The following is a 12,132-nucleotide window of genomic DNA, read 5'->3' on the forward strand; positions in this document are numbered from 1 at the left end:
TTTCAAATCAATGCTGATATGCAAGCTATTTATCAGTTTACCCAAAGATTTATTTTATTTGATGTTAATGAATTTACCAAGTACTGACCCTTAGAAATAAAAAGTATATTTATCTTTGCCTCATTTTAAAGCTTTTTTTTTTCAATTATAGTATCTGCTAAGGGTGAATGTTGTAGTTTCCATCCTGAAGAACAACTTAAATTTGCATTATATCCACTACTATTTGAAAAATAATTTCTTTCTACCCCCCAACCCACTGAATCAGGAATTCAAGCTATATTTGTCTGATTGTTTACACACATTTTATTCCAAAAATGGTTTAAGGAGACTAGAGTATATAAAGCATTCCAAATCTAATTCATTCACTCAATTTTATTTTCCTATTCTTATCTCAGATACAAAAACCAAATTGAAATTTGCATAGGAACTGTTATCTACTGCAATAAGCTTATCAGTCTTGTATGAAAAGAGAAAAATAGTTTAATCATTCTCAAGGCTGTTAAGAAACCAACTATATCCAGTATTTGAAATCCTTTTGATAAGATAGCAGCCACTTGGAAAATCCCAAACTTTCTTACTAAAAAAATATTGTAAATGGCTACACAAAGGAATCTTAGGTTTTATGTGAAAGTGAGCTGTAGTCTTCATTTTGGAACACTTTTTAAAACAGTGATTTGAGGGGCGCCTGGGTGGCTCAGTCGGTTGAGCGTCCAACTTCAGCTCAGGTCATGATCTCGTGGTTTGTGAGTTCAAGCCCCATGTCGGGCTCTGTGCTGACAGCTTAGAGCCTGGAGCCTGCTTCGGATTCTGTGTCTCCTCTCTCTGCCCATCCCCCACTTGTGCTCTGTCTCTCTCTGTCTCTCAAAAATAAATGAATGTAAAAAAGATAAAAAATGAAAAAATAAATAAAATAGCGATTTGATTATTATAGATCTATGCAAAAGATTTATAGTTATAACTACTTTTAATTATTTTTTAATTGTGGAAGCCATAAACTCAAGACCAACATACTTGCCTAAAGAAGAGCAAAAAATTTTAGCACATGGGGGGGGTGAGAGTGACTAAATTCAGAAAAAAAACATGACTAAGAAATAAATCCCCTTGCGTTTGCTAATTTAAATAATCCAGTCCCTTTGAGAATGATGCCATACTGAAGGTCCATTCCATTTTTGGTTTAAGGAATTGGTTAATTAAGTACACATAAAGTACACATTAAAGATCGTTTTCAAGTCCCCAAATTCCAAGGCTATCATATAGCTAAATAACTATGGTATACCAGTAAAGCTATGGGTTGGTTACTGATCTTGACACAGACTATAACAAATACTATGCCTTGAAGAGCTGTAGAGTACTCATGATTAGCCTGAGTTTAATGCCATCCAATAAAGAATATATTAAACATGATTATAAAATTAAGATGTTATAACTTTAAAAGAAATTGACATATTCCTTTTTTGACAAGTATGTTAAAAGCAATTCGTGACTTCGAAAATTTTTTGGTTTCATTCCAAAATTTCAATAATTCTAAATAGAATGAAAAGAAACCACCCATAAAGTTTTTTGAAATAGTTATCTTAAAACAGAGACAGAGGAAGACATTGTCAAACTAAAAACATAATGTGTCTTTACTATCTCCCAACTTATCCTAAAATCCCACCTTGTTTCCTCTCCTATTTGCACTACCTCTTGCAAAGACTTTAAAATTATTATGTGGCTGGGTAAAATGCTAATTAGTTATGTTAAATTTTTGGTGCATAGTTGTGTTTTAAACATGCCCCCCCAAAAGCAAAGTAAAATAAATAAGACTAAATTGGTAAACACACAATTCTGTGTTTCATTAATTGCTCAGATAAACAGATACCTTAGTATAAGACCTTTCTGCAAGGGGGATAAAATGACATTATAAAGGGCTGAAAGAGAAGGCAGATATAAAAGAAAGGAATTCTGTACACAAGTTTAAATACTTTGCATTAACTTATCATTTGTAATCTCTGAGAGTTAGAGACTGGCCATGGGAAGTATTAACACTGAAGGCAATGCCATGCTTAAACTCCTGCCACAATTGTCTTTTCTGGTGTTCCTAAACTTGAATAGAGAGTTCAAGGGTTTTTTGGTTTGTTTTTTTTTTTTTGGGGGGGGGGGAGGTGCGGGGAGAGACAGAGACAAAGAGAGAGAGAATCCCAAGTAGGCTCCTCACTGTCGCACTGTTGGTGAGGAGCCAATGTGGGCTCGAACTCATGAACTACAAGATCATGTCCTAAGCCAAAATCAATAGAGGGATACTTAACCAACTGAGTGACCCAGGTGCCCTGAGATTTCAAGATTTATGGGAAGCTTTTTGTGAGGCACATTCAGAGTAAAAATTCAGTCTGCATACAGAAAGGAAAAAGTATTGCTAAGAACCAGAGTCAAGATCGTAAACTAGTTGCACTGCTATTTTGGTAACACTGAACTTAAACAAAAATTAAATCATAGGGATCAGATAACATGTTTTAGAATGTAATAATGAATAGGATAGTGTTGGCATCCTGCGAGTTAATTATCTGGCATTTCTCAGTCCACCTCTTCCAACACAACCCTGTTTAAGATGACTAAAGTAGTTATAACCTAAATTGCACTTATATGATATGAAATCAGTAGGAAACATTCTAAGAGAACAATTCAATTCTCTCTTCAAATTTTTCATATTAATTTTGACTAAAGTAACTTTTTTGAGCTCCTTAAAGTGATTTTCAAATATTCTCCATTATTAAACATAATCATGACTCTTTCCTCAGAATGAAAAAGCTAATACTTGAATATCATAAGCAAGATTTCATGCTGATAGAGGAGTAGATGATAAAAAGCTACTGCGTAAAATTATGTCAATAACTATTACATAATAACTATTTTTATGTTTAATGTTTATTTTTGCGAGAGAGCCTGCGAGTGGGCGGGGGGTGGGGGGCAGAGAGAGAAGAGGACAGAGGATCCTAAGCAGACTTCCTGCTCATAGGAGGGAGCCCAATGTTGCGTTTGAACACATTAAGACCATGACCTGAGTCAAAGTAGGATGCTCAACCGAATGAGCCATCCAGGTGCCCCAATTATGACATTTATGAACAAACTTTAAGTCTACATATCTTACCATTAAAAACAAAATGTAAACACTGCCTACTGAGGATATAGTATGCATTATAAGTTATATTGTTTCACCATCAAGAGAATTTACCAGAGCAGTCTTTGTTAAGATAATAGGGTCATTTCAAAATTTAGATTTGAAAGTTAAATAAAATTAAAGTACTAATGAGTACAAATTAAATAAAGTACTAATCTCATAAATACTTGTAACATAAAAAAAAGACAGTGGTTTAAGGGAAAAAAACCTACAAACTACATCAAATACTTGTATTGGAAATATAAATATTTAAAAATAGGTTGAATAATTTAAAAAATTGAAGTATCAAGAAAAAATGCATAAGGTACAATAGACAAAATACAACATGAACTTTAAAATAAATATTATATTAGGTATTACTAAAATATTTGATTATAGAAATATGCTATGTTATAAAGGATGAAGATATCCGAGACATACATAAGACGGGGGAAAGCGGTTAATAAAATATTATTCATAAGGCAACATATGGAAATAAAAAGTAATAACTCACCTTCCTTGAGTAGTCCTCTCCACTAGACTGTTCTTCCCTTTGCACATCTGGTACTGGACACGGGGTAAGGCTGGGACTAAAAGCCATGAGGTCGGTCTTGGGCGGACCCTCCCCAGAGCACACCCTCTGCCGCCTCTGCTGCGAGTACGACCAGCTCCCCACCGCGCTGGAACACACCAGCGTGGGCTTCCCCGGCCCGCACGCGCCCTCGCTGGGCGGCGCCGAGCACCGCAGCGCCACGTACAGCAGCAGCGTGAGCACCAGCAGGCTGGACACCGCGCAGATGGCGATGATCAGGTACACGTTGACATCCACCAGCGCCGTCTCCGCGCCGGCGGCGCCCGCCAACACCCGCGACGAGGCCTTGGGCGCCTGGCCGCTCTCCACCAGCGACAGCAGCACGGTGGCCGTGGCCGTCAGCGCCGGCTCGCCGTGGTCCCTCACCAGCACCAGCAGGCGCTGGCGCGGCGAGTCCGCCTCGTCCAGGCTGCGCGTCGTGCTGATCTCGCCCGTGTACAGCGCCACGCGGAACGGGCTGCGCGCGCCACCCGCCGCCGGCTGCAGCTCGTACGACAGCCACGCGTTGTAGCCCGAGTCGGCGTCCACCGCGCGCACCTTCGCCACCACGTGGCCCGCGCCCACCGACCGCCACACCAGCTCGCTCACGGCGCCGCCCGCGCCGCCCGCCCCAGGCAGCGGCAGCAGCGCGGGCGCGTTGTCGTTCTCGTCCAGCACGAACACCTGCAGCGTCACGTTGCTGCCCAGCGGAGGCACGCCCGCGTCGCGCGCGCTCACTTGGAACTGCAACAGCTCCAGCTCCTCGTGGTCCAGCGGCTGCAGCGCGTACACCTTGCCGCTCTCCGCGTGCACCGACACGTAGCTCGACAGCGCACGCTCGCCCACCCGCCGCTCCACCAGCGAGTAGGACACCAGCGCGTTCTCCTGCGCGTCCGCGTCCCGCGCGGACACCGTGAAGATGTGGCAGCCGGGAGGGTTGTTCTCCTTCACGAACACCGTGTACTCGGCCTGCGCGAATGTCGGCGCGTTGTCGTTCACGTCGGCCACTTCCACGGACACGCTGGCCGTGGCCGACAGCGAAGGCGAGCCCCCGTCCCGTGCTGTCACTACTAGAGCATAGTCCGCCACGCTCTCGCGGTCCAGGGCGCTGTCCAGCACCAGCGAATAGTAATTCTTGAAGGTGGACACCAGCTTGAAGGGGACATGGGGTGACAGTGTGCAGGTCACCTGGCCATTAGCTCCAGAATCACGGTCGGACACGCTGATCAGGGCGATGACAGTGCCCACCTGAGCATCTTCTTGTACCGGAAGAGCCAAAGAAGTGATAGCCACCTCAGGTGAATTATCATTTTCATCCAGAATTTCCACTAAGACAGTGCAGTGACCAACCATAGGTGGGTTTCCTGTATCTGTCACATCTACATGAATTTCATAAGTGTTACTATCCTCAAAGTCAATAGCATCATTTATTCGTATTTCTCCCGTTTTTTCATTCATTAGAAATTTCCTTCTTACACTGGATGGAACCAAAGCACTAAATGAATATATCATTTCTTTGTTTATTCCTTCATCCGCATCAGACGCATTCAGCCATATTACTAACGTTTGGTTCGCTGAATTTTCATACATTTTAACTTCATAAACGGATCGGTCACACATAGGCGCATTATCATTGGCATCCAACACCAAGATCAGCAGAGTAACAGATCCAGTATATTCGGGTTTGCCTCCATCGGTTGCCGTTAATAATAACTGAAGCTGAGGATTTTCTTCACGATCCAGCATTTTTCCTAGAACAAGCACTGGAAATTTGCCTTTGTCTTTTTTGCTTATAATATCAAGAATGAAAAACTCATTTGGACTGAGTCTATAAGTAAGCACTGCATTCTCTCCAACATCAGCATCAGATGCGCCTTCTAGCGGAAATCGAGAGTCAAGCAGTCGAGATTCGGGTATTGAAAGCTTTTGTTCTGAGACGGAGAAGACTGGTGGGTTGTCGTTAATGTCCTTCACCTCCACTTCCACATGGAAAACCTGCAGCGGCCTGTCCACGATCACCTCCAGGTGGATGCTACACTCTGCGTTCCGCCCGCACAACTCCTCCCGGTCGATCCGAGCATTCACAAACAAAATACCATTCTGCAGATTTACCTCCAGAAGATTCCCGCGACCTTTGGACTCCACTCGGAAAAACCGCGGCACCAGCTCCGCTAGCTCCAGCCCCAGGTCCTGCGCGATGCGGCCCACGAAGGTGCCGTGTTTGGCCTCCTCCGGGACCGAGTAGTGGACCTGACCGCTCCCCGCCTTCCAGGCTGCGACGAGCAGAAGCAAGAGAAGCAGGCGCCAGTCTCTTGGCCCCCTGGGTCTGTAGACCAACATCATACCTTTCTGCCGATTTACAAATTGATGAATCAGCGGTCTAGAACAACTGCTGCCTGAATTTTCCTATTCGATTTCTTACATCCACTTTTATGGAAACGGCCGAGATCTGCGAATGTAGTTCCTTTCTAGTCCTCGAGAAACAGGATTATGCCTTTGTTCCAAAAAAAATTTTGTGGAAGACAGCGACATCCGGTGGCTGACTGTGTAAGTACAATTCCGTGAGTTTTAACAACTTGTCTTTCATTCACAGCGTTTGATTCTATTTGTACATATTTGTAGCTCTATGGATCTTCAAAACTTCACATGAGGTCTCTTTTGTACATAATAATAATCATTGTCGACCTTCAGTTCAGCGTTTTCTTAAATTCAGAATCTCGGGAAGTAATTTCTTCCCCCTGACTCTCATTAGCTACATTTGAAAATGCTCTTAATATTTTATAATACCAGTGTATTAGTTTTTTGCTGGATAACAAATTTATATGTCTTCAAGTTTGATACTTAATTCATTTCTCTTTCTCATTATTTTTGCGATTAAATAAACCTTACCAGACGCTAATCTCAAGTATCACTTCTCTGTGAGGTGTTTGAAACTCTTAAATTTCAGTCATCACTAGAAAGTTGAGAGGAGAACACCAGCTCAATATTGGAAATGACTCCATTCTGATTCCTATTCTTAAACTTACTGGTTGTGTGACTCTCTCTGTCTCTGTTTCCAGTTTCATAACATTCATACAATAATGTGGGGGTTGTGTGAATTATGATACATTAAATACCTAGGATATTACCTTAAGGAGACCTAGGATATTACCTTAAGGAAAGTGAGTGGCTCATAAATGGCAATATTTTCAGCCCTCGATTTAGCCACATTTATTTTCATAATGGTCGAGACCAAAATCAGCTTTTTGGTAAAAATTATTACCTATATAATATTATCACTCTGCAATACCTTTACGATTGCTACTACACAGGCTGAGTGGTGGGTGGTTCCCATCTTAGGAAAGCAGAAAAGTACTTTTTTTGAGAAATCAGTTATACAGGGAGAAGTTACATTTTTTATATGTATCTTACATGGGAAAAAAGAACTTTAATTATGATTCTAAAGATAAGCACTTTCATCTTTGTTATATTTAAGCTTTTTGAGTACCCCAAATATACAGTTTGGGAATTATCTAATAGTTTTATCAGTGTCAATAAAATATTCATCATCACCTGGAGTAAAATATTTTCTCTCTTGAAGTTTTTAGAATCAAGTATTTAGCAAATGAAATTCTCTATTAATATATCTGCACTACTGAAAAAAGAGAAAAAGTTCTTTTTTTCCCAAAAAGGAAAAACTTAATAATAGGACCTTTGGTCTTATCCAAAGGTTATTTTCTTTACTTTAATGATATTGTAAGTTATAACAGAGATCAATAATTTTGAATTCTTTCAGTTGCTATTAAGAGCTGAAAAACAGACTAACACTTATGAACAAAAAAAGTGACAGGAATGAGAGTCATTTAATTCATGGATTCATGTGTGCCACTAAATTGTTTTTATACTCTTCTACTTCTTCAGATTGACCCTAGGTGAAAATCCATTCAAATTCTGGTTTTAGTGGCTATTTTTCTTGTAAAGCACAAATTAAAGTGTAACAACTTATGTATCTATCTACGATACCAATCAATGTTTAGTTTGAGCTACTTTCTGGAATCTAAAAATAAGTTTATTAGTGAATAATCATCGCAACACAAGGTAATAATATAAACTATACTCCATTCCTGTTAATGTGCATTTTATAGCAAGTAATAGCATAAATGTGCCAGTTAAATCTGCAATAATGAATACAAAGCAGGGGTAGTTAAATTATATACTCTCAAATAATAGGAACTTGCTTCGCTAAGTGTCTCATAAGCCTATTAGATCTAAAACTTCAGCTGAATAAGAAACACCTGGAGTGCTTATTGAAAAGCAAGTTTGCCAGTCCTACTTATTTCAGAAATTGTGGAGTAGAGTCTGGGAACCAGAATGTTCAATAAGGACTCCAGATGTTGCTAATGCAGTTAGCATTATCAGGTCTAGGATAGGATAGGCTGGCCATAGACCCCAAGTTACCTGGGATATACTCTGTTTATGTCTGTAGTCTCATATACTTACTTATAGTGTCCCTTCACTCTCAAAAGTGTCTAAGATTAAGTCAGAACTTAGATAGTTAACCCTATATAAAAACTACAATTTAGGGGCTGACATAGGAAGTTTCATTATTGATTTAATCGTTGCTGCTTGAATTGAGGAGTGTTACCCACAGAAACACAGAGGGCTAGTTACTGGGCAAAAAACTAAAGTGTCTTCCATGCTCTCTCACTTCTCCATTTTGAACTTCTCAGCTGTTTCAAATCCTAACCTCCCTGGATCCCAGTGTGTGCATGCTTCCTGATGATCCAAAAGATAAATTCATTGCTAGATCTTCTGAAAATTTGCACATGATGATAGCCCATATTAAAAAGAAAATAAATATTAATATAAAGGATGAAATTACCAATTATATCAATACAGCTATCAATAATAAAGAATAAAATTTATAATTATAGAAAACATAGTAAATAATAAATAATACTAGCTCTAAGAGACTAAAGGAGCGGGGAGTTAGATTTCTAGCACTCCTTGATCCATATAATCCATATAACATATAATCAAATACCTGAGCCCAATTCAAGTGACATATGGAACCTGAAAAAAAGTGCAAGGACAGAGATATTTGAAGGTATAAGTCTAGATCTAAGGTGAGTTATCCTGATAGACGTAGACAAGATTGATTACAGGAGCTCAGAGAATACTCAAGTTTGGAAATAAACATGATGAAAAGAAAACAGATCACTTTGTAACATATAACAAACATGTCCTCTATAAGGGAAAAGAAAAAAATGCTGAAATGTATTATTTAAATTAATTTCACTTGCACTTTCATTGTTATATTGTGGCTCTATTCTCAAAGGTACTCTGATTTTGCTCTGAGTTTTTTTTTTTAAGTTCATTTATTTATTTTGAGAGAGAAGAGAAAGCATGCATGAGCAGGGGAAGGGCAGAGAGAGAGGGAGAGAGAATCCCAAGCAGGCTCCATGCTGTTAGTGCAGAGCCTGGGGAGGGGCTCAAACTCACAAACCATGAGATCATAACCTGAGCGAAAACCAAGAGCTGGACGCTTAACAACTGAGCCACCCAGGCTCCCCACTCTGCTGAGTTTTTAATTAAGGAGTACCTTGTAAAATATCTAACACAATAAAAACACCACAATATAAAAATAAGTCACATAACAAAAATGCTACATAAATATAAAGGAAGTTTCTAAAATATAAATTAGAAAATAAAAGCTTGGACTAAAGACCCAGTGTGAAGAACCACCACAATTCAGGAAATATAAGTTTAACATGTAATAAGTTTAAAGGTGTACAATCTCATCTCCAGATTTCTGTCTTTCAGAATATTGAGAGGGAAAGTAAATCATCCTCTCCACTGATGGAGTAACTTTTTAAGTTACAGACTATGAATTTCAAGAGAATTCAGAGTGTAGAACTTAGATATATCTCTAATGCTCAAACATATACTAACAAAATTTTTAGTAAAAAGGAGAAAGTCATTTGAAGAAAGAAAGTACATGTCAGGAAGTATTTTCTCTAATATCAGATAAAATATCAATGTCAAGCATAAAGAAACATATTTTACACAAGTTGGAAGGAGTGTTACATTTCTAACATTTGGTGTTTGATTCCTAAAGCAAAGTAACCGATTTCTAGGGCACACTGAAATTTACTCATTGACGTAAACACTGAGTAGTGCTGACCAACCATGTTTCCAGTCTCCATCCAGAGGAAAGTAAAAAACTACAAAGTTAACAAGGTAACAGCTACTACATATTTCTGCTTATGGGTTTCTTATAAACAACAGAATTATACTAAAATATCATGCATACTTTAGAAATGAATAAATGACAGAGTGATGCTGAAGTATACTTAATGTGTAGCAATTACATTGTTTTTCAACTGATACTTCTCAGGCAGAGAGGTAGCCTGGCTATAGAAATTCAATACAACCCCATAACAGATTTTAAATAAAACTGATTCAGCACCCAATAAATACCTACTCAATGTATGGTTTTTAATGATTCTCAATTAGAAATTGAAACTCAAAAGTCAGGTATAAAAGTACTCACTTCTGAAAAACAAGAAAATATTGACAGATCTCTATAATAACTGGGTAAAACTATTTAAGTACCGTCTGAGGTAACGAGAATATTTTTCAGGCTTCAAATATAAATCTATAAATAAATAAAATATTTGAACAACCGACCTTTCCAGAAGACTCCAAAGAAGCTTGTGGATCTTCCGTTGGATTCAGAGATCCAGGACACGGGGGAAGGCTGGGGCTGAAGGCCATGAGGTCGGTCTTGGGCGGACCCTCCCCAGAGCACACCCTCTGCCGCCTCTGCTGCGAGTACGACCAGCTCCCCACCGCGCTGGAACACACCAGCGTGGGCTTCCCAGGCCCGCACGCGCCCTCGCTGGGCGGCGCCGAGCACCGCAGCGCCACGTACAGCAGCAGCGTGAGCACCAGCAGGCTGGACACCGCGCAGATGGCGATGATCAGGTACACGTTGACATCCACCAGCGCCGTCTCCGCGCCGGCGGCGCCCGCCAACACCCGCGACGAGGCCTTGGGCGCCTGGCCGCTCTCCACCAGCGACAGCAGCACGGTGGCCGTGGCCGTCAGCGCCGGCTCGCCGTGGTCCCTCACCAGCACCAGCAGGCGCTGGCGCGGCGAGTCCGCCTCGTCCAGGCTGCGCGTCGTGCTGATCTCGCCCGTGTACAGCGCCACGCGGAACGGGCTGCGCGCGCCACCCGCCGCCGGCTGCAGCTCGTACGACAGCCACGCGTTGTAGCCCGAGTCGGCGTCCACCGCGCGCACCTTCGCCACCACGTGGCCCGCGCCCACCGACCGCCACACCAGCTCGCTCACGGCGCCGCCCGCGCCGCCCGCCCCAGGCAGCGGCAGCAGCGCGGGCGCGTTGTCGTTCTCGTCCAGCACGAACACCTGCAGCGTCACGTTGCTGCCCAGCGGAGGCACGCCCGCGTCGCGCGCGCTCACTTGGAACTGCAGCAGCTCCAGCTCCTCGTGGTCCAGCGGCTGCAGCGCGTACACCTTGCCGCTCTCCGCGTGCACCGACACGTAGCTCGACAGCGCACGCTCGCCCACCCGCCGCTCCACCAGCGAGTAGGACACCAGCGCGTTCTCCTGCGCGTCCGCGTCCCGCGCGGACACCGTGAAGATGTGGCAGCCGGGAGGGTTGTTCTCCTTCACGAACACCGTGTACTCGGCCTGCGCGAATGTCGGCGCGTTGTCGTTCACGTCGGCCACTTCCACGGACACGCTGGCCGTGGCCGACAGCGAAGGCGAGCCCCCGTCCCGTGCTGTCACTACTAGAGCATAGTCCGCCACGCTCTCGCGGTCCAGGGCGCTGTCCAGCACCAGCGAATAGTAATTCTTGAAGGTGGACACCAGCTTGAAGGGGACATGGGGCGACAGTGTGCAGGTCACCTGGCCATTAGCTCCAGAATCTCGGTCAGACACACTGATCAAGGTGATGACTGTGCCCCGCTGAGCATTCTCTGAGATAGGGAGAGACAGGGAAGTAACAGCCAACTCTGGAGCATTATCATTAGCGTCCAAAACTTGCACAAGAACTGTACAGTGACCAGCTAGTGGTAGATAGCCTTTATCGATCGCTTCTACTCGAATTTTGTAGGTTTTACATTCTTCAAAATCTATATGTCCTATTGCTATAATTTCTCCATTTATGGCATCCATGTAGAATTTAGATTTTATATCTGGGGAAACGTCACTAGAGAATGAGTAAATAATATCCCCATTCATGCCGTCATCCAAATCTGAGGCATTAAGTTTAATTACCAATGTTCCATTGGGAACATTTTCTGGTAATTTCACCGCATAGAGTGTTCTGTCGAAAACTGGTGCGTTGTCATTGGCATCCAGCACTTTGATGAGTAACTGAACAGTGCCAGTCAGCTCAGGTTTGCCTCTATCAGTG

The 12,132-nt window shown here is 42.4% G+C and overlaps 1 protein-coding gene across 4 annotated transcripts in view; it reads right to left on the bottom strand.

Annotated features, from left to right (window-relative positions):
* The window catches only part of LOC109252181 (protocadherin alpha-C2), a 196,283-nt gene that overhangs the window by 144,873 nt on the left and 39,278 nt on the right, over positions 1 to 12,132 (bottom strand). The window lies entirely within an intron of this gene.

This window comes from Panthera pardus, unplaced genomic scaffold (genome assembly GCF_024362965.1).
Source record: "Panthera pardus isolate Hobbes unplaced genomic scaffold, ASM2436296v1 HiC_scaffold_2, whole genome shotgun sequence".
Lineage (NCBI taxonomy): Eukaryota > Metazoa > Chordata > Mammalia > Carnivora > Felidae > Panthera > Panthera pardus.